Source organism: Bos grunniens, chromosome 1, assembly GCF_055505025.1.
Source record: "Bos grunniens cultivar Pamir isolate PY7600 chromosome 1, Bosgru_T2T1.0, whole genome shotgun sequence".
Classification (NCBI taxonomy): domain Eukaryota; kingdom Metazoa; phylum Chordata; class Mammalia; order Artiodactyla; family Bovidae; genus Bos; species Bos grunniens.
In genome coordinates, this window is record NC_141165.1 from 67,989,368 (window position 1) to 68,013,643 (window position 24,276).

Sequence of the window (24,276 nt, forward strand, 5' to 3'; positions counted from 1 at the left end):
CCAGGTTCTTCCTCAGCGCCAGTGCCTTCTTTTATAGACTCTCTTAATTAGGCTATTTCAGGGTAATGAGATGTCTGTGCCTGTCAGCTGAGGGAGCCAACAACTCTGCTTCCATTCACTGCAGAGAAACAAACTCAGGGGCAGCTGGGAGTGAGATTTGAAGGCAGTGCCAGCCCCACCTGACCTGCCTCTGCCAGGGCCCAACAGGTGGGATGAGGAGTGCGGTATCCTGGTTCTCTTTTGCTCTTCCCTCCAAGAGTGGGTCCATGGGAAGTCTGGTGGGATAGATGTCTACTCATCATCCCTAACACTAACACATGTTCACAATGGTCTACACACTTTGCCTTGATCCTTTGACGTTTGCCTCATTCAGTATTTCTAGGGGTCCTGTGAAGGAGGGCCTGTTACTATTCCAGTTTGGAGAGGAGGCAGTCGAAGCACAGAGGGGCTCAGTGACTTGCTGCAGGTCACAGGGCTGGGAAAGCGGCAGTGCTGAGATGTGATCTCAGTTGGTGTGAGAGAGAGAGCTCCTTTGTTCCCTGGGTCCCAGGGAACTCTGCAGGGCCTGACCCACTGGGTGTGGTCCTTATGCCATTTCAAAGGGAGATGTAAGCTGTGCCAGGAAGACAAAGGACTGAGGGTGTTCCCTGCACTGTACTCTGTGGCACAAATTCTCACGGTGCACTTCCCAGCCCCACGCAGTCCAACCGTGCGGGAGGTCCCCTCTCCCTGGCAGCTCTGGGCTAGGCCACAGCCTCCAGCAGAGAACTGAAACCAGGCTGCCTCTGAAAATAGAGGACGTGGGCAAAGAGGTGGCGGGTTCCTTTCCTTGCTGAGTAGGCACAGTGCCAACTCCTCCTGGAAGAACTTTCCTGTCTTCTTTTCTCCTTGACCCAGCAGGAGAGGACAGCTGAGTCTCCAGGCAATTCTTCACTGACTTTGAACACCGAGTCCTGTTCTAGAGAGATGAGAGGCTGCACATTTATGTTGGGGTGAACTCTGAAAGGTCAGTCTTCCCTTTTTAGAATAAAAATCTTGCTTTTTACCTCATGCGTTGTCCCACTGGCCTTGTGTGTATTAGTATGTGAAGAGTAGGCTAAAGAAGAAACGCCAGAAACCTCATTTAGAGTTTTGGATAACATTCGGAGTTAGGTTTGTCTGTTGAAAGAATGCTTGATATGGGATGGTCAAAAACAGGATGACTCTCCTGTTCTGACTTTGAGGTCACTTTTTCTTGGTCAGTGGGCAGCGGCTTTTCCCCACCCTTCAGGTGGGACTGAAGAAAGCACAGGGCGTGCATTTCTCTGAGAGTGTTCTGAGACGTCTGTCTGTCTATCCATGTGGGAGCTTCCCTTTTGCAAAGTTTTACTCCATTCACTGGAGGACAAGCCACAGGGTTTCTGCAGGCCTACCTGAGTAACACAGTTGTACAAAAGGTGCATCTTATGTTGGGAAAAGATAGCAGCCTTGTTCCCACAGCTCTATAAAACTCAATGCTCCAGATGGCCATCCTGCCTCACTCCTTCAGAGCAGAGGCAACCCCCAGATTCAGGGTCATGGCAAAGCCATGTTTCAGAGTGTCCCTGTACCACGGCAGTCATGATCTGGGGGTCCTGTTAGATATGTATTTATATATATATTTGTGTACATAGCTGTGTATGTATGCATACACACTATATATACATATATACACATACATATGAAATACATCTGAAAGAACTAGGTTCTATGTTTATGTAAATAGTACCAGAATGGGTAACAGCTATTTTCCTTTATGAATGGGTTGTGAGAAGAAAAACTACCAATGAAACTCATAAAAGAAGGACTGAGAATGGTGTTTTCAATTTCCTTGGTGTAAAGTCATTTCCCCCAGATTAAATTGTCTGTCACTACCTTCCTGGCTGGTTTCTCTCAGATTAGATTTCTTGGAGTCCTCTCGAATTCATTTCTATGTTTTGGATGCTTTATTAACTGTATATGGCTGACACTTAATTTTATTGATAGAATTTGGTAAACATTAACAGATTACATGCTTCCCTTCTCCCTTCCCCTCATCCCACATGACTCCTCTATGCTTTCCCCACCTTGGCACCAGAGACAAGAACACTTATTACTTTGTTTTATAGTCATCCTGAAAATAGGCACCAGCTCCCGTGTGTGTAGCATACAGAATTCTAATGAGCACAGAGCCAGCTCTTCAGTCCTCCACTCTGATTTGAGCAGGGTGATGTCAACCTGTCTAGGAAGTATTGAATTGATTTTAAAATTGCTTTCAGGGTGAGTAAATTGGTGGGACCATGCGTTACCCTCAGGCTGCCCTACACTCAGTCACAATTCCCTGTTTATCTGAAGACCAGAATTATTAGAAACCATCTGAATAGATGCCCTTCAAAATATAAGTCGAGGGAATGTTGGTTTTGTCTTAAGCCTCAATTTTATAAGTTGCCATTATCTTCAGTTTAAAATTGTCAAACATATTTAGCTTCCAGTTTGAGTATTTTCTTTCTAATTCTAGGATTTGATTCATTTACTAAAACCGGGAATTGCTCTTTTGAATCATCTCTTCTATCCCTCCCTCTTTCCAGCATCTTCCTCCTACATGTTTCTTGGAGTACATTTTGGTGCTTCAGCATAAAGAGCACTATATAATGTTTTCTTTGATTCCCATTCTGCCATGCAAAATGAAAAGCCCTAGCATCCAGTATGTGAAAAACTGACATTGTGAGCTATTTGTAAAAACAGGCTATATTCAGCAAGACACTGTCTTGCTGAATATCAAAGCCAGATAAACTCTCTCCATACCAAAAAACCAAGGACAATGACAATGAAAATTCCAACCCCAATACATCACCAAATGCATGACAACTCTTCCTTCAACTCTCTAAAATATGGTTAGGTTTTTAGATTGCTACTGCTAAACCGTTTGCTTTTCTTCTTGCAATCTGCTTTCCAACTTGCTAGTTTAGCTAGTGATTAATGAGTTAATTAGTAAAGATTTATAAAGTTCTTTGAAGAATAAACATACTATTTACTGTGAACCTGCCTTTTATAACATTAGATTAAAGCCACTTTAAGCTACTTACAAAAACCCAAAACTGAAACCTTTAAAATTTAACTACAGTGACTTCAGAAATTTTATTAGCCTTTTAAATACCTGACTCCAGTAACTCACCTGGACTTCCCAGGTGGTGTAGTGGTAAAGAATTCTCCTGCCAATGCAGAAGATGGAAGAGACATGGGTTCCATCCCTGGGTTGGGAAGATCCCCTGAAGGAGAAAATGGTAACCCACTCCAGTATTCTTGCCTGGGAGATCCCATGAACAGAGGAGCCTGGGGGATACAGTCCATGGGGTTGCAAAGAGTCAGACATGACTGAGCACACAGCACACATACATTTGCACTTAGGATTACCTTTCACTTAATCTCAGTAACTCAAGGTTTTGATTTTTTGGTTTTTAGTTGATTGGACCCTTTCTGCTGGAGAAAATTCCCAGCACATATTCTTTAACAATGACCATTAATTACTATAAGTATTCCTGAGATTACCCTCCTCCCACTGAAGCAAATCTGACTACTGAATAATTTGTTAAGCCATATGAGGTATACAAGAAAATGTATGATTTATTATTTGTCCCCAAAGAACTTATAGTACACATAATTCAAAACAGTAATTCATAATATAAGACAGAATTTGATGTGTCAAATGAATGGTGTAAAAAAGTTGATGTCCTGGGAGTTGTTGTTCAGTTGCTAAATTGTGTCCAACTCTTTTTGACCACATGGACTGCAGCATGCCAGGCTTCCTTGCCTTCACTATCTCCTGGAGTTTGCTCAAATTTATGTCGTTGAGTCAGTCAAGCTATCTGACCATCTCATCCTCTGCTGCCCTGTTCTTCTCCTGCTCTCAATCTTTCCCAGCATTAGGGTCTTTTCCAATGAGTTGGCTCTTTGCATCTGGTAGCTGAAATATTGGAGTTTCAGTTTCAGCATCAGTCCTTCCAATAAATATTTAGGGTTGATTTCCTTTAAGATTGACTGATTTGATCTCCTCACACTCCAAGGAATTCTCAGCAGTCTTCTCCAGCACCACAATTTAAAAGCATCAACTCTTTGGTGCTCAGCCTTCTTTATAATCCAACTCTCACATTGGCACATGACTACTGGAAAAACCATAGCTTTGACTATATGGACTTTTGTCAGAAAAATTATATATCTCTGCTTTTTAATATGCTGTCTAGGTTCGTCATAACTTTCCTTCCAAGGAGCAGGTGTCTTTTAATTTCATCACTCCAGTCATCATCTGCAGTGATTTTGGAGCCCTAGAAAATAAAATCTGGGAGTAGGGAGAAAGATCTTTTTTTTGTGGGTTGCTTTGTTTCCCAAAGGAACTCAACAGAGGCAGGACTTTGAGTTGGTCTTGGAAGGACTCAGTCTTTGTGGAAGTGGAGCTTATTCCAGGCTAAAGGAGAGCTGACAATAACAAAGGTACTCCTGACACATGCTTAGGAGTTAGTGCATAGATGGGCCTGACTTGAAGGCTGGTTCATTCAAGTAAGAATAAGTTTGGAAAAAACATCAAGGTAGAGAATATCTCAAGGTGCAGGCTGAGGAAAATTATGTTTAACTTTGTTGTTGTTGTTGTTCAGTCGCTAAGTCCCGTCTGACACTTTGCAATCCCGTGGACTATTAGCACGCCAGGCTTCTCTGTTGTTCACTGTCTCATGGAGCTTGCTGAAACTCATGTCCATTGAGTCGGTGATGCTATCCAACCATCTCATTCTCTGTCATCTCCTTCTCCTCTCGCCTTCAATCTTTCCCAGCATCAGGATCTTTTCCAGTGAGTCAGCTCTTCACATTGGGTGGCCAGAGTAATGAAGCTTCAGCTTCAGCATCAGTCCCTCCAATGAATGTTCAGGATTGATTTCCTTTAGGATTAATTGGTTTGATCTCTTTGTAGTCCAAGGGACTCTCAAGAATCTTCTCCAATATTGCAGTTCCAAAGCATCAATTCTTCAGTGCTCAGCCTTCTTTATGGTTCAACTCTTATATCCATGCATGACTACTGGAAAAACTATTCTTTGACTATACAGACCTTTGTTGACAAAGTGCTGTCTCTGCTTTTTAATATACTGTCTAAGTTTGTCATAGCTTTTCTTCCAAGGAGCTAGCGTCTTTTAATTTCATGGCTGTAGTTACCATCTGCAGTGATTTAAAACAGTCTCTCACTATTTCCATTGTTTCCCATCTATTTGCCATGAAATGATTGGACTGGATGCCATGATCTTCATTTTTTGAATGTTGAGTTTTAAGCCAGCTTTTTCATTCTCCTCTTTCACCTCATACCTAGAGTTTTCAAGCAAAGAAATTATTAAATCCTTTATTTCACCACTTTGAAAGTGGTGGAAAAGTAAATCTTATCTGTAAAATAATTAGTCAACCCAGAGTATAGGATACAATCTAGAGTATAGGACTTATACCAGTTCAGAACAAAAGGGAAATTAAAACTCAAAACAGTGCCTGGAGTGGGTGTAGCATGTATTTAGTCCTCCTCCTTTTCCAATAATTATAAGGTGGTGACTTTGAGGGGTTCCTAAATCTTTCAGAATGCCCTCCACATAGCAGTGTTCAATATCTGGGGATGGATATATGAATAAATAGCTATTTTGTTGGTGAACATAATAAGATGAACAAGAGCCATCATGTAAAACCTGGAAAGAAATTGCCTTTATATAACTTACTTTCTGTTTCATTAGGGATTAACTCATTTTTATCTACATTTGATGTGAGGCTGGACAAGAAAGCAGATCCTTTTTACTCTGCATTTAAAAGGTAAATGAAGAGCACAGAGTAAACAAATGAAAGCAAACAGAAAACCAAGTTAAACCAAACAAAAGCCTGACATGTCCTACATGTTAACAAACCGAAATAATGTATTGTTGATTGGCTGTCCCTTGGGAGAAAAAGTAGCTAAACAACCTCTTGAAGAAGGACATTAAATGTTTTCCAGGTGGCTTTTATTCTGTCAGAACCCATTATGGTGAATGGGGATATATATTTACAGGCTGCTAATATCCAGCTGATAAGAAACCATATCTGAATTATTTCTAAGTGTCCTGGGAGCCCAGAGGCAGCTAAAAGCATCTCTGCTCATATGTCACTTTCAATCAATTGCAGCTGTTACCTGAGTTGTCATTTACCCATAATCAAGAACTAGGACTTGAACCTGAATCAAGCTTCAATTTTCTTGCACTTGAAATTCTCAAAACAGTCAAAAACTAAATGTAGTCAGTATTAGTTATATGATGACTTGCCTTTTAAGAGTACTAGATAATTCAGCAGTAAATTTTGGAATAAATACTCAAGACCCAAAATGATTTCTAATCTTGAGTAGTAGTTTTATTATTTGTCTCTTTCTGCAAATATGGGTTTTCTTTCAATGAAGATTTCATTTCTGGTATAATTACTAAGATCAGAGTTTGTGTATTGTTGTCATATATAAGGGGTTTAGTAAAGTCAGGGAGCATGGATTAAATCTTACTTTATTTGATTAATATTAAATATCATTTATTTTTATTACATAGGTTTCTTCTGAAGAACAAAACCCTGGAGTTGCGTTTAGGAACTCAGGGCAGTTAAGCCATGTAACCTCTCTGATTTTCAGGTTTTGCATCTAGTCTATAAAATAAAGCGTTGAACTAAATGATAGCTAAGGCCTATTAAATTACTAATTCTAATATTATTTATGATCCTGTGATTTCAGCTGGTTTCCGTCGTAACTGGTGGCTACCTCTAGAAGTTCAAACCTGAAAGGAGGTAGTGCATTTGCATTCATTCATTCATCAGCCATAGAGCTTGGGATTCAACGTGGCAAAGCCTGCTTACAGGCACATTATGTGATTCCTCTTTTGCAGCCATTTGCCTCATTTGTTTACAGTGGTTGTTCTCAAAACGGTGGTCCCTGGACCAGCACTGTTAGTGTCATGTGGGGACTTGCTATTAATAAAGACACAGATTCTCAGGTGCTGTCCCAGACCTACTGAATCAGGAACTCTGCAGTTACAGCCCAGCTATCTGGGTTTTAACAAGTCCTCTAAGTGTTGCTGATGCATGTTATTTTAGTTTATTTTATTTTTCATGTTAAAATTTGATGACCTGCGGTTAAAATTGTAGGTTCAAACTCTGAGGTGTTAATTCTGTACCCTGACCCTACCTCACATTATTGTTATAAATTCTTCCATTATTTATCAGATTGGAAGAAATGCTTAGCTGGCTCAGCTCTATTGCAACTTGCAGATCTTGAACTATTCATTTAGATTGAGGTGTTTTTCAGTACCCTTCAAAGGCATCTATTGCTCTAATTCACAGCTCTATACAAATGAAATTCTGTCTTTCCTGACTCCTCAGTGATACCCTGTTTTTGCTTAGACCTATTTCCTTACTATACACTTCACTTATCCTTATTCTTTCCCATCTCCATTTCTTGGCTCATACTATTTTCTCCTGGAATAAATTCTGGATTTTCTCTCTGCTGCTGCTGCTAAGTTGCTTTAGTCGTGTCCGACTCTGTGCAATCTCATAGACGGCAGCCCACCGGGCTCCCCTGTCCCTGGGATTCTCCAGGCAAGAACACTGGAGTGGGTTGCCATTTCCTTCTCCAATGCATGAAAGTGAAAAGTCAAAGGGAAGTCGCTCAGTCGTGTTCTACTCCTAGTGACCCCATGGACTGCAGCCTACCAGGCTCCTCCGTCCATGGGGTTTGCCAGGCAAGAGTACTGGAGTGGGTTGCCATTGCCTTCTCCAGGACTTTCTCTCTACCAATCTAAATTGATCTAAACTTGCAGATAATTACTATCTCTAAGAAGCTTTTCCTTAATCTCACCCTATAGGCACTCCTCCCATTAAAATAAAAAAAAATTCTGTCTCTTGAATACCCTTAAATGTATCACCTAGAACAGCATTCCTCAAATGGAGTTATACATCTCAGTCACCTGAAAGAGGTCTTTAAAAGTATAAATTCCTATGTGCCCCTACCATTGACCTACTGAATCAGAATCTCTTGGGTGAAGGTTTTTACCCAACAACCTTTAGCCTGGTTCTTAGTAGATCCACATTGCAGCTGGAAAAGGTGTTCAGAAATCACTGAACTAGAAGAGGGGTTGGGACACCAGTTCTGGTAAATATTTTGGGCTGATGAGCCATACAGTCTCTCACAATTATGAATCCACCATCAATCTCAACACAGCTGTTACAGTACAAAAGCAGTCATAGATGATATTTAAACAAATGGGTTCAACTTTATTTACAAAAAATATGGTCCAGGAGCTATAGTTTTCTGATCCCTGAGCTAGATTAATATTTAATTTAGTAAAAATCAACTACAGTGTCTAAACTGTTACTCTACACTCAGTAGGTACTTTTGGGAAGAACTAATAATAATAAATAAAGGAATCCAAAGTAATGTACTTAGTGGACCATTTTAAATTTGAATGAGACGATAATTGCAAAGTAATGCTCCTAGATGATCTTGACTAAAATCATGCTGACATATGGAAACTCTTGGTGGTCTGGGGAGAGGGAAGCATGGAGTATACATCTGAATTCTAATTAAGCCTGATCATTTCTTGGTTATCCATCTATAAATTATATTCTACCTAATTGACTTCCTGACCGAGGTTTGGTTGAAGAGTAATTTGTTTAATGTTTTGAAAAGGCTACATAGATGCTGAGTGTTATTGCAGAACAAGGTTTCTAAGGAAGAACCAAGAATTAGCAGCTCTAAATGCCCAACCCCCACCCGTTGTTTTTTTTGTTTGTTTTTTTTCCTGATTCCTGACAAAAGCTTTAGTTAAATGTCTCCTGGAAAGTGGCACTTTGCCCCTAACTCAAATGTCACTCTGCTCTCCCATTTTACTCAGGAAAACCTCAAATACATTGTGTGGGTGATACTGAAAGACGTCAGGATCAAAGTATATTTCAAGTTGCTAAGAGGAAGCAGATGTTCGTTTTAGCTGGGCAAAAGATCCTCAGAGTTTCCAGTGAAATATAAACTTCTTGAAGGCCCCGTGGGATCTATGCCTTAAAATGTCATGGTTTTGTTTACCCTTCTCATATGCAAAGCAGTGGTGAGATGTGTTGTTCTGGGAGAGATAGAGGGAAGTTAATGAGCTGGAAACAATAAGGAACTCTATACTTGGAAAAAAATTGGAACGGATGTTGTCCTTAAAAAAAAAATAGAACAAGATTAGAATAGTCATTTCCCTCCATTCTGCTTTACATTTATACATATTTTTAAACATCTATCTCTGAATTATTCTGGTTGGCTGGAATACCAATTAGTTTTCTTTAATACTTTTTGCTCTCATCTTTTTCCAAATAGAATAAGAAGTTTTTTCTTATCCTTTAGAGATTGTACCTTTCTCAGTATAGTTGGTAACCAAGAGATAGTTGCAAAGTAAAGAATAGTTGGTGGCTTTTAAACTTCAGCTGAAGCCAAAGTATGAAACTAATGCTTTGAAGAGTGATCTGAATGCAGACAATTATAATTTTCAGCCAGAAAAGATGCCCAGAGACTTGTTATTTTTTCCTGATCACAGGGAATCAGGTAAAATGCTGTGGTAAAATGCTAAACAAATGTAATATTTTGTGTATTGTATTTTCTTAAACACTTGAGAAGAAGGTAAGCCAAGGAGGATGAGGGATTCTCCAAGGTGCAAGACCAGCCTAAAGCTGAGAAGGGAAGAGGGGAAGCAACTGCAGTGTTCTCGGTTCCTGAATTGCTTCAGAATCATTTCTATGTTAAGGTCACTATTGTGAGTGGTGAGCTTGTTTTTTCTATTTACTCTTTCTGGGTAAATCAATGAGGGATTAATTGGTCAAAATTGAAATACAACTATAATGTCTATGCTGCTAAGCATATAATTAATGAATTTGGTTTTCTACACATTTTGTTGAAGTTTGTTAATTTAGTCCTAGATCCTGGTGCCATCATGGGGAACTAAGACAGATATGAATAGGCTAGGAAGACTACAAAAAGACTACAGCTTTTTCTAGGGCATTTATCTGAGCGATTGTAAGGAAGCCTGGCTGGTCTTCATTTTGTAAGGCAGAGGGAGGAAAGAACATCTATTACATTTGAGTGATACAAAGACATCTTACACTATAAGCAGCTCACTTCTAGGAACCAGATCTTAATCACATTCTCATGCCCAGACCTGGCAGAGAGAAGAACACTGTGAAGGTTCTTTGCTGGAAGAATGCCTACCACGTATTAAGGCACAGAGTAGAATTAAAAGCCCATCTGTGAAATAGTAATGACAGTTACTTGCCTGTCTTTACATCTCATCTCAAGGAAATGGATGAATTATTTCACCTTGTTAAGAAAAGTGCCATAGAGTCAAGATGCAATAGAGCTGGAAGGTACCCTCATTATTCCAGTTTTGTAGATGAAGGAATTGAGATTCAAAAAAGAAAAATTTTCCCTGAACACCATTTTGGTTGTGGTTCTCACAAACATTTATGTAGAGCTTGTCCATTTGCACAGTTTATTTTATTTTCATTGCCTCTGTTTGATCCCACTAACAACCCTGCCATGTACAGCAGTTCCACTGCACCCATGAGTGCCACGATTGGTTCGATCTACAAGTGTGAAGATACCAAGGGATGACTATATGTTGCCATTTTATTAAGGGACTTACTGATTTGAGTATCTCAGTCTAACTCATCTGGAACCACTTCCCCAGACACAGAGGGACTTGTATACTGTTACAATAATAAATTCACCTTATAGATGAGAACACTGGGCTTTCGGGAGATGAAGTGAAGCATCATTTTTGCCTTCACCCTCTCTTCATTCCTTGTATCTACTCAATCATTTAACCCAGTGGAGACTGACTCGTAACTATTGCTGGAGTCTTCTCGTGTTTGCATATTCCCACTACCCCTGCTACAGAACAAAGCACCTTACATTTTCCTCTTGATGACAGTGACAGCTCATTATTCACCTACTTGATACCAGATTTGACCCTGACCCCAACCCTGTTTCCTGAATATTCTAAAACAAAGATAAGATCACATTACTGCTCGTTTTAAAACTTTGAGTAAATCCCAGAGTGCATGTCACTAATGCATGACAGAAATTTCCTTTAGATCCTCTGCCTATGTATTTTGCCACAGCACTCACACATCCTGTTCTTGTTCTCCTCTTCCTTGTCTATAGGCCGTTTCCTGTTTTATAGTTCTCAATGGGTCAGCTGATGACGGGAGAGCAGGACAGGGAACATCTCTTTCAACTTGCAGATGCATTCATTGAATTCATTTAAATCTCTGTTAGCTAGCCTTGTGCCAGATATTTTATTAGACACTCAATAAAGTTTTCCTGAATGAATGGTTGATTGAAAGATGGATTCCTTTGCTGCTGCTGCTGCTGCTGCTGCTAAATCACTTCAGTCATGTCCGACTCTGTGCGACCCCATAGACGGCAGCCCACCAGGCTCCCCTGTCCCTGGGATTCTCCAGGCAAGAACACTGGAGTGGGTTGCCATTTCCTTCTCCAATGCTTGTAAGTGAAAAGTGAAAGTGAAGTCGCCCAGTCGTGTCCGACTCTTAGCCACCCCATGGACTGTAGCCTACCAGGCTCCTCTGTCCATGGGATTTGCCAGGCAAGAGTACTGGAGTGGGGTGCCATTGCCTTTTCTGATGGATTCCTTTAGTTCCATTCAAAGCCAAATTTCCAATATCTTTGTTTACTGATGGCAAGAGGTATGATTTACTCTCCCCAGAATTCTTGACATGTAATGTGATCAAAATGGAGGTTTCATTTGGGGATTTTTTCCTCTAAATCTTTTCTAATAATCTTTAATCAGTTTGTATTTGTTTGTAGATATTAGGTTGGCCATCTCTTGTAGAATATATGTATGAGTGTATATGTATATATATATACACAGTTGTGTCCAGTTGTATCTGACTCTTGTGATCCCATGGACTGCAGCATGCCAGGCTTCTCCATGCCTCACCATCTCCTGGTTTGCCCAAGTTCTTGTCCATTGTATCAGTGATGCTATCCAATCATCTCATCCTCTGACACCCGCTTCTCCTTCTGCCCTCAATCTTTACCAGCATCAGGGACTTTTCCAGTGAGTCGGCTGTTCACATCAGATGACCCAAATACTGGAGCTTCAGCTTCAGCATCAGTCCTTCCAGTGAATATTCAGGGTTGATTTCCTTTAGGATTGACTGGTTTGATCTCCTTGCTGTCCAAGAGACTCTCAGGAGTCTTCTGCACACAGTTCAAAGGCATCAATTCTTTGATGCTCTACCTTCTTTATGGTCCAGCTCTAACAACTGTATGTGATTACTGGGAAAACCATATCCTTGACTATATGGACCTTTGTCTGTATAGAGTCTGGCAGAGTGATGACTCTGCTTTTCAACACACTGACTAGATTTGTCATAGCTTTCCTGCCACAAAGCAATCATCTTCTGATTTCATGGCTGCAGTCACCATTCACAGTGATTCTAGAGCCTAAGAAGAGGAAATCTGTCATTGCTTCCACCGTTTCCCCTTCTATTTGCCATGAAGTCATGGGGTTGCAAAGAATCAGACACGACTGAGCGACTTCACTTTCACTTTTCACTTTCATGTGTTGGAGAAGGAAATGGCAACCCACTCCAGCGTTCTTGCCTGGAGAATCCCAGGGACAGCAGAGCCTGGTGCCCTGCTGTCTATGGGGTCGCACAGAGTCGGACACGACTGAAGTGACTTAGCAGCAGCAGCAATGGGGTTGGATGCCATGATCTTGTTTTGTTTTTTTTTTTTTTTTTAATATTTAGTCTTAAGCCAGATTTTTCACTCTCCTCCTTCACCCTCATCAAAAAGTTCTTTAGTTCCTCTTTGCTTTCTGCCATTAGAGTGGTGTCATCTGCATATCTGAGGTTGTTGATGTTTCTCCTGCCTATCTTGATTCCAGCTTGTAATTCATCAAGCCTGACATTTCTCATGATGTGGTTAGTGTGTAAGTTAAATAAACAGGGTAATAACAGACAGCCCTTTTGTACTCCTTTCTCAATCCTCAGCCAGTCAGTTTTCCGTACAGAGTTCTAACTGTTGCTTCTTGACCTACATACAAGTTTCTCAGGAGACAGGTAAGATGGTCTGGTATTCTCATCTTTTTAAGAGCTTTCCATAGTTTGTTATGACTCACACAGTCAAAGGCTTTAGCTTAGTCAATGAAACAGAGGTAGATGTTTTCCTGAAATTCCCTTGCTTTCTCTATGATCCAGCAGATGTTGGCAATTTGATTTCTGGTTCCTCTGCCTTTTCTAAACTCACCTTGGACATCTGGAAATTTTTGGCTCGAGTAATGCTAAAGCCTAGCATGCAAGATTTTAAGCATGACCTTAATAGCATGGGAGATGAGTACAATTGTCTGATGGTTTGCACATTCTTTAGTACTGCCCTTCTTGGGAATTGGAGCACAAGGCAGTGATCCATGAAGGGGCTATATAAATATATATATATCCCTTAATAATTTTACTTTTAAGGGTATTTAATGAATATACTATTAATACTACTGATTTATTAAATCTGGTTGTGAACTTGTATGAATTAACAGTAGATAGGATTTTTATATGAATTTTACAGATGTTACTTCTATTTTGAAATATGAAACATTTTAATATATATCTATTGTTATGTTGCAAATGAAGATTTCATTTCATTCATTGTTTGAGATGTGAAAAGAAGGACACCTTTTTCATTAGCCTTCTATCTTATCATGTTAATATGGACATTTACTTTTAGCAGTGATTACTGAGTTCTTCTTTCTGGTGAATGTATTAACAAGTGTGTCAGTATTTTTCTCCTTTAATCTTCAGGATATGGGTCTATTAATTTCTTAATTGACCTCCAATGTGCTTGAAAATTAGGAATAATAAACACGTACAAATTAATGCCTGTTTATATTGAACAGAAAAATATTTTGGATTGAACAGACTTTTGGCTTGTATATTGTTCATATAATTTGTTCAATTTTTTTACATTAGCTTTTTAAAACAAAGGCATGAAAAATTTGCATATGTAAATGATGAGAAGTATTTTTTTCCTTACTGATCTTATACCTTTGATTTTATTTTATCTACTCTTTGGTTGGCATTGATATGCCTTTTATTAGCACTTTTCTTTTCACTTCCAAAATGTTGGCCAGCTATGCTAGGTTTGAATATTCCCCTTTTGATGGTGCTCTTAAAGCTAATGGAGGTGAGAGTGTCAGGGAAGGAGGAGGAAGGTGTCCTTGGAGGGTTAACTTGGAGGACATGACCCAACCAGCTGAGTTGGTTCAGAATTGGGCACAATTGTGCATATCAGCCTGGACCCTCTTGATACCTGAGGGGGTGTCTCTTGGATTGGGATGAGACTGTGAAGAACAGATGATAGCAAATCTGGGTATGGAGCCTACACCTGATGCAGATGGTATATTGTATGAGGTAGGGTGCATTATTAAAACCGAATCCAAGGATCAAGAAGTGTGGCTCATTGTCTTGATGAGTCATAGCATAAGTGGCAACTTCTAGTCTTATGTGTGCCCTGTTAGTTCTTGAGCTAATTCTGACAGAACAAAGGGTATTTTGTTACAGCTACCTCCCCCTCGGCCACCTGCAGCCCAGATTAAGTGATTTCTATAATCGAAGTCTGTTGACCTAGCTGTGCCTGCCCTGTGACACTGGTCCTTTTTGATGCCTGCAGTGCAACCTCTAACCTGCTCACCACCTGCACCAGGCTCTGCAGTACAGCCTGTGAAGCGCATCCCCTGAGTGACAGCACTTCCTACCATACCCCTACTCCACAGCATGTTTGTCTGGCTGACCCTTGTTGTCTTTCTGCCTAAGGTTGCATTGCTGAATCCTAATTTATTTACCAAACACCAAGTCAGAACCATGTAGTATTCTGTAGCACACCATTAGCCCCAGATGTTTATTGGGGTGCTAACATATGTAGACCACTCCCCCAGGATGATGGCTGCTGACTGGGTCTGTCTCCACTACACCTTTCAGACAACCCAGAACTCAAATACTGGGTCTTGTCCCTTTCGATCTTCTTGCCTTTGCCCAGAGCTTGTTGCTGCAGTAGGGTCAGTTACCCTAGTCCCTGTTCTAAGTGATTAGTTGTCTCTGCCAGCTCCTCCTAACTTCCTTCCTCCCATATTCCTGTATATTCGTTATGACTCCTGCCCAAGTTACCTTAAATTCTGAAGGTTCTAAACCCGATTAGTGTGCTTGGTTTGTCCATTGATTTGTAGGTGACAAATATATGTCAAATGGATTTGTCCCCAGAGGGCAGAAAATAATATGTTCTAGAAGCAAAGAAACCTTTGGGAGCCTTAGGCATGCATGAAGTTTTCAGTAGCCCATGAGCTTTGTTATCTTACTTTTAATGTACTTGTTTTTCTTACCTATCATAAGATTGCTGCCATCAAAAGCCTTGTTGTTATTATGTGTCAGGGCTTTAAAAACTCTGATACATAATTACTCTGGTTAGCAGCAGAGTAGAGTCATAGTCCAAACAGATAAATTAAGCACAAGGCCCTTGGATGTGAGGTCTTGCCTCAAGTGTCACAGACTGTCTATAAACCCCCTGTCTGAAAGTGGGTAGAGGTGGTCTGAGATGTAGTGACTTGTGCCTGTGTATAATGGGCCCCACAAATGATACCAGGGCTGGAGGATGACCAGGCAACCAGATTGTGCCACTGTTCTGAGTGGAATAACATCTGAGGGGGTTCAGGAGGTAAGGTGAATTAGATCACTGGGAAAGTACAAGCAAGAGGTGAGTGACTTGGAAGTTTCAGGTGAACACTAAAGATCAGAGAATACGCATTTGATTACTGGAGGTGCTTTAGGTTATATATATATATATATTTTTTATTTTGCTCTTAACTTTGCTATCAAATTATCCCAACAGATGAAATTAAGAAAGTGAATGTTTTTTTTTTCTAATTTAGATTTTCCAAAAGTGAATTCCAAGAATCAGCTGTGTCAGTGTCCCTCGCAAAAATGCACATTTTCATGCCCCGCCTGAGACCTGCTGAATAAGACTATGAAGGATGGCATCTGTGGATCTGTCCTGATCCTGTGTACTCTGAAATTTGAGAATTATCTAGGACCATTTAATTTTGTCCCATCAGGGCAAGTTTCTGAGAACCTTGTGTATATATCAAGTAGAATGGGCTCTATTTAGAACAAGAAGCCAGTGACATAGTTTTCAATCATTTGGGGGTATGGGGAAATGCTTTTACCCCATAAATGTATTTTTGACCATCAGAGATTTAAATAAGCTTAGGTCTACTGTGAGGAGGTCATGGACAGACAGGTAGGCAGAGGGGATGATAGAAGATCTGGGAGCATCCTGAGGAGCCAGAAAGACTCAGAAGTTTCTTAGGAATCAGTTCAGTTCAGTTCAGTTGCTCAGTTGTGTCCAAATCTTTGGGACCCCCTGAACCCCATGAACCCCATGAACCGCACGCCAGGCCTCCCTGTCCATCACCAACTCCCGGGATTTACCCAAACTCATGTCCTTTGAGTCAGTGATACCATCCAACCATCTCATCCTCTGTCGTCCCCTTCTCCTCCCGCCCTCAACCCTTCCCAGCATCTGGGTCTTTTCAAATGAGTCAGCTCTTTGCATCAGGTGGCCAAAGTATTGGAGTTTCAGCTTCAACATCAGAAAGACACCCAAACTGGTATTTGTTAGGGCTTGCAAGTGGTGAACCCTAAAATAGCTTGCCTGGGTTTAAATTTATAACTTACCACCTCAGAATTTTTTGAGGGTTGTATGGAGCTACTCCACCAGAAATTATTGTCTATGAACGTCCTCATCAAAGAATTCAAATTCACTAGAATCTGAGGGTTGGAAAGAAAATAGAACCACATAAAGTGGGATCCAGGGTCTGAAAACAGGGTTATGGATCCACTGGTTGACAGAAAGGAGTTTCGTGTAGCTGAGGAATAATTATCTAGATATGTAGAGTGCAGTATGGTAGTTACTAGCTAGTAGTAGCAGTTAAACTTATTAAAATTAAGTAATAATAACATTTCAGTTAAGTCACACTAGCACATTTCAAGTACTCAGTAGCCACGCCTGGCTATCTCATTGGATAGTGTAGATACAGAACATTTCCATCATTGCAGAAAATTCCGTTGCACAGCACTAATCTAGATGAACTAGTTTTGGTGGGGATGGGAAGAAGGAATGTTTTGATCTGCTGCAAGTCACTAGCTAGTACAGGGTGGAGAATGTGGACCAGTGAAACCAAGGTAGCCTAAGTGCAGAAAGGATAGTCTAATTCTCAGTGAACCAGGTTTGGCTACTTTCAACCTGGAAAGCCTGAGCATCTATATAGTGTCATTCCAGTTTGTATCTGAGCCAGTTCCCAGGGTGAATTCTGATGCTCTTCTGATTCTATTGAAAATCTTCTTTGTTGTTTGAAAAAGGTAACGCAGAGGGGTAAGGGAGGCCGTCAGGGAAGAGTGCCTGTTAATGAATCAGGCGGCTTGCCCTGTTAGTTGCTAATCAGGAACCGACTGGACTTCCCATTTTGGTTGGACAAGCTAAGTCCCTCCAGAGGTCCATGTAAATGCTAATCTATCCAAAGAATGCAGATTTGGAAGGGACTAGGGAAGAAGGCAGGCGCTTACTTCATTCAAGCAACCCAGAGAATCCAGGTTCTGAGACTGAGTTGGGCTTAGTTAGCCAAATCCACCAAAATTCAAGGGAAGAAAGAATCCCAGGGCAGTTGGATCAGCCAGAATTCTCTCCAGTGATGATGAGTATGTGGAAAGAAGAGTGAAACAAGAGGGTAAACCAGATGTTTTTAGAGAAAATAGCTCTCTTTGTTTTTGTTCAGTTTCCAGGACTCTGATATGAGTACATTTGAAAGGAGCTGTGCTTGGGAAGGGGTGTAGCACCAGAGAGTCAAAGCCAGCTTTTCCCCAGATAACTACGACCTTTTTTTCACAGGCCAAGCCTGTCTGACAGTCTCATTCTGTATGAGTTCCTTCCCAGGAGACTCTTCAGTTCCTGAAGCAAACAGACTCCTGGCAGCCCACCGTTCCAGGCAGCCAGACATGGCTGAATATTAGTGGCAAACGAGGTAGCTGGAACTCCTGCTGTGATAAGATTCACTGGCAGCCTACCACATGCCAGGAACTTGCAGGGATATTATTTAGTTGATTCCTCATAATGAACCTATGAGAGAGGAATCATAATCTCCATTCCACAAAGAACCAAACTGAGGTTTCCAGAAGTCAGATAATTTGCTTGAGGTTCCTGAACTATACTAGTGGATAGAAGATTTGAACCCAAGTATATTTGATATCAAAGCCCACCCACATTTCTGCTACTGAACTACATTATCAGTTGGACCTAATAGTTAGTCCTTAAAGTTTGAGGCCTAGCTCTTCTCATTGTAGGATTTTGCTTTAGAAGAAAGGAGGGATTTTAGAGGGGCAAGATATGATGATTAATTTTATATGTCAGTTTGACTAGATCAGTTTGGTCAGACACTATTTTGGGTGTTTCTGCCAAGGATGAGATAAACATTTTAATTAGTAAAGCAAATTGTTCTCTATAATATGGTGGACTTTGTCTAATCACTTGAAGGTCTTAATAGAACAAAAGGAATGACTTTCCTGAGCAAGAGGGAATTCTCCAGCAGACTGCCTTCACACTTTATCTGAAACATCAGCTCTCTGGGTCTCCAGCCTGCTGGCTCACATGGCAGATTTGGACTTTCTAGCTTCAAGGAAACGGCAACCTACTCCAGTGTTTTTGCCTGGAGAATCCCAGGGACGGGGGAGCCTGGTGGGCTGCCGTCTATGGGATCGCACAGAGTCGGACATGACTGAAGCGACTTAGCAGCAGCAGCTTCTATAATCATATGTACCTATTCTTTAAAATAAATCAATTTATATATAAATATTCATAGCTTATTGATTCTCTTTCTCTGGAGAACCCTGACTAATACACAAGGGATAGAGGGAGAGTGAGGCTTTCCCATATGAAACAAAATTCAGGAGGTTGGATCTTGACAGGCACCCCTACCTTAGTTTTAGTTATTAAAATACTCCCCAAAGCACTTAAAATTAAAATTTTATACATTTAGAAATTAAAAGGAATGCGTAGAAATAATTTCAAATGGAAACCAAGTATGAATCTCTTTTGCCTAGGCCTCTGTCTTTTCCCACATGGAAGATTCAGAATTTCAGGAGGTTAACCTAAATTTATACAGCTGAAATTGACAGTGATTCTGCAAGCCAAAGAATGATCTTATTTTGTGAGTGAAGTATGAACGTTAACTAAAAATTCAACATATGAGAGAGCTACTGGAACAGACTTGGAAACATCCTCCAGTTTGTACACCGGTCAACACGATGCCAAGTCTGAACCAGGCCTCTGGGGAGAGCTGCAAGCAGAGCTCCCACACCCACTCCTTTCACAGTACAGTTGACCCTTAAACAACATGGGTTTGAACTGTGTGGATCCCTTTATACCTGGATTTTTTTTCACAAGTAAATACTACCCTACTTCACAGCCCTGGTGCTGTGTGCTTAGTGACTCAGTCGTGTCTGACTCTTTGTGACCACATAGACTATAGCCAGCAAGGCTCCTCTGTCCATGGGATTCGCCATGGAGATTACTGGAGTGGGTAGCCATTTGCTTCTTTAGGGATCTTTCTGAACCAGGGATTGAACCCAAGTCTTCTGCATTGCAGGTGGATTCTTTACCATCTGAGCTACCAGGGAAGCACTCCCATGGCCCTTAGTTGTTTGAATTCTCAGATATACATGTGCAGATTCAGAGGAACCACAATAACAAGGGCTGACTATAAGTTATATGTGGATTTTTGACTGTGAGGAGGGCTGTCTCTCTGAACACTTGAGGTTGTTCAAGGGTCAACTAGAGTTTGTCTCTGTTTGTGTTGTTGTCTGGAATCATCATAATGGAGTCATCAAAGTCATCATCCATCATTTACATCTTTTTGCCTCTGTGAATCTCCCACTTGGAGCAGTGATCCAGTTAAATGAATTTATTTTATGATTTTCTAAGTTAACCACGGAGGATTTAAATCAGCTTTGTAACCAACAACAACAACACAGAGGGAAGCTGTTAAAATTTTTGAAGAGGGGTAAAAAAAGAAAGAAAGGCTCACTTTAAATGTATTATGAAAGGAAGAAAGAATTGTAGATTTCCATGTTTAGTGCAATAAATTTTTTCCATAGAAATTTAACAATAAATCGTATTGAGGATCTAAATCTGAGAAGCTTATATAGGTTTTTGTTAAACCAGAGTGTATTTTCACATGGAATGGACTAAGCCATTCTTTTAGAACATAATCCTTACATTAAATCAAGAAGAGTTTATATAAAGATATGGATTGTGTATCTCACATATGCAAGATCTTTGATGCAAGCCTTCTCATCAAGTCCCACATCCATTGCATCAGCAAGCTCCGTTGCTTCTGTCCTTAAGTCCACTGACCTGTTTCTGTTTCCACTGTAAATACTTAATCCAGTTACCGTTATCTTTCCATTTACAGGATCATCTCCTAACACGTGGCTCCCCTATCGCATGCCATGTTTATTTCCTTGGTAGCAGTCAGCACACTTTGTACTTATTAAGTGAAATTGTTTATTAATTTGTTTGTTTGCCTGGGCATGTATACTCTTAGTTCCTTGATATGAGACCCAGCTGCCTTGTTTAGTACAATAGTTTTATCTATGGTTTCACTTTCTGTGGTTTCAGTTACCCATGGTCAACTGAGGTTTGAAAATGTTAAATGGAAAATTTCGGAAATAAACAATGCATGTTTTAAATTATATGCTATTCTGAGCAGCTCTGCAGCCCTCCTGCTCTGTCCTGCCTGGGACGTGAATGGGACATGAATTATTCCTTTATCCAATGTATCTTACCCTTTAGTCACTTAGTAGCCACTGGTTATTAGATTGACTGTTGTGGTGTCATGGTGCTTATGTTCAAGTCACCCTTATTTTATCTAAGAATGGCCCCCAAATGCAAGAGTAGTCATGCTGGCAATTCAGATATGATGAAGAGAAGCTGTAGAGCTTCCTTTAAGTAAAAAGGTGACAGTTCTGGACCTACTAAGGAAAGAAAAACAGTCATATGCTGAGATGCTAAGATCTACAGTATGAATGAACCTTCTATCTGTGAAATTTTGAAGAAAGAAAAAGAAATCTGTGCTAGTTCTGCTGTTGGAATTCAAAATGCAAAAGTTATGGTCACAGTGTTTAAGTGCTTAGTTAAGATGAAAAAGACATTAAATTTGAATAATAAGATATTTTGAGAGATAGCATTTATATAACTTTTGTTCCAGTATACTCTTATAATCTTTCAATTTTATTATTAATTGTTAACCTCCTACTGTGCTAATTTATAAATTAAACTTTATTGTAGGTATGTATATATAGAAAAAACAGTGTACAAGGAGTTCATTACTCTCTGTAGTTTCAGGTCTCCAGTGAGGGTTTGGGAATGTAGGCCCTGTGGATAAGGGGGAACTACTGTGGTGTAGACTTGGTGTCTGGGGCAGAGTTGATGCCCAGTAAGTATTTGTTTGAATGGAAAATTTACAACACACATGAATGAGGAAGTAGTTGTTTTTAATAAAGAGCTCACCAGAACTTTCTTTTTTTTTTAATGATAAACTACATTTTTGGTCATTTAATGTATTTTATACACATAGATATAATTCACATGAAAATTTTAAAGAGTCTATCTCTGATATAATGCAAAGTGCCTCTGAAATTATTTTACAATAGGTTGAATTCTGACTTTTGTTTCAAATATATACTTACGCTCTTCCTGACTTAAAATGGAAAAAAAAAGTACATCCATTTGTATCTGTCTGTCTTTCCTTCCTTTCTTCCATCCATCTATCTATCTATTTCCCAGGCTCCCTATAACATATTTGCACATAGAAATACCTTCTTTTAGGTTATACAAGTATTTAAGAAAATTTCTTGAGCACTGAAATTTTGTAAATCAAATTATAGTATGATTTATATTTGACTGATACTCTTTTTGACTGATTTTCTATTGGATGTAATTTCTAATTGCTATCCTCTATCCCAGTCAAATTTGTAAAACAACTCAGAATTATTTTTTAAATAAAAAGTTATTAGGCAATGAGGACACTTTTCACCTCCTGCATCTACTGATTCTTGATTATATTTAAATTTTTCTCGTACCATATTCTTTTCTGAAGGCAAATCTCATCTAGTTCCTCTCTCCTTGTAGGATTTTACAACACAAATGAAAAATGTAGGTTGCGATGCAACAATGAATAAAATGATTTTGAGGGTTATGTTCTCTGTTACATAGACTTACAGAAACAAACAAACAAAGAAACTCCTATATGTGTTTAAGTCCCTGACTTGGGGATTTGTTTGAAGTCTAATTCCCACGCCAGTCTCAGGATGCTCTGGCTTCTGTTGTGGGTGTTGAACTGGCACAGATTCTGTATGCATTACTTACACCTTCCTTGGGGTCTGTACTGAAAGCCTTGTGGATTTAGAAATGGATTAACACTGGCATTTGGGGTATTACAGATGGAACACCATGGAACTTTATTTCAAATAAACACAATGCATGTATTTCATTTGTCTTTTCAGTGGTTCATAAAGGTGAAAAAGAAAAAATATTCTGCTACTTCTGTTGAAATTAAATTATAGAAATTATATGATTATGATTTTAAGGATTTAGTTTCACCCATTTACATAATAGATTTCTCATGATCGACTAAGTTAATATTAATTCTTTGGACTAAAATGTTTTAATGTGTTTTTTGCCAAGATCTGTTATTCATTGAAAGCAGACAAGGTATCAGCTAATTATGTTTCTTTACAAGTTTGGCTGAGATATTTAAGTGAGCTGTAGGCCTACTTATTTTATTAGCCTAAGTACTCAAATCTGATTAATATTTGGACAGTATTTAGTTAGTAGTGTGAAAAAGACTTTTGAAAATTAACCCTGTCATATTTTAGGAAGCAGTTAAAAATGTGAAGTAGAATAACCTCTAAACTGTCTTCACAGAACAACTAAAGAATTAGCTCAATTTAAAATAAATCATAAGTCATTTAGGAAAGAACAGTTGAAATGCATGCGTGTGATGTAGTTTTGTGGGAAAAAATAGTCACTGAAACCAACAGATGTGAATACAGATCCTGGCTCCATCATAATGCTAGGGGTTCAACCCTTGTGTAAGTTATAGAACTTTCCTGAGTTTCAGCTTTTTCAGTTGTTAAATGAGGATAATCCTACCTATCTTACAGACTCACTGTGATATAATGAGATACATATGTGAAGGTGCCTAGCAAGAATAGAATTGCAAGATATAAAGGAAGGCATGAAATAGGAAGGGAAAGGATGAAGGATGCCAAAGTGAAGGGAAGGAGTCTCTTCTTCACTCCAAGCATCCCTAAAACCCTTTACCCCAGACCCTTTCCCTTCCAGTGGCTCACCTTTTCTCCTGTCAGTGACCATCTGCCTTCTCTAACATACAGTCAGTGGGATAAAGGACATGTGATACATACATACAGTGGAATATTAGCCCTAGAAAGGAATGAATCTGAGTCTAGAGCCTGTTATACAGAGTGAAGTAAGTCAGAAAGAGAGAAACAAATATCGTATGTTAATGCACATATGTGGAATCTAGAAAAATGATACTCATGAACATATTTTCAGGGCAGGAATAGAGACACAGATCTAGAAAATGGACTTGTGAACTTAGCAGGATAAAGAGAAGGTGGGATGAATTGAGGGAGTGGCACTGTCATTAACATATATGAACTTCCCTGGTGGCTCAGATGGTAAAGCATCTGCCTGCAATGCAGGAGACCTGGGTTTGATCCCTGAGTTGGGAAGATCCCACAGAGAAAGGAATGGCTACCCACTCCAGTGCTCTTGCCTAGAGAATCCCATGGACAGGGTAGCCTGGTGGGCTACAGTCCATGGGGTCGCAAAGAGTTGGACATGACTGAGTGATTAAGCACATTAACATGTATATGCTACCATGTGTAAAATAGCTAGCTAGTGGGAGCTCAGCTTGGTGCTCTGTGATGACCTAGAGGGGTGGGATGGAGAGGTGGGAGGGAGGCCCAGGAGGGAGGGGATATATGTATGTTTATGACTGATTCACCTTGCTGTATGGCAGACACCAACACAACATTGTGAAGCAATTATTACTCAAGTTACTCAAATCTGCATAACAA

The 24,276-nt window shown here is 39.9% G+C and overlaps 1 protein-coding gene across 4 annotated transcripts in view; it reads left to right on the forward strand.

The window, feature by feature from the left end:
- Positions 1-24,276, forward strand: part of LOC147379565 (uncharacterized) — a 553,375-nt gene that overhangs the window by 438,532 nt on the left and 90,567 nt on the right. The window contains exon 1 of one of the 4 annotated variants that reach the window (XR_015133778.1): positions 741-1,006. The exons of 2 other annotated variants lie outside the window; for them this stretch is intronic. The gene's annotated coding sequence lies outside the window, so the exon portion shown is untranslated. Of the gene's footprint in view, positions 1-740; positions 1,007-24,276 lie in introns of those variants that run through there. One more of the 4 variants, XR_015133777.1, reaches the window with a different exon arrangement.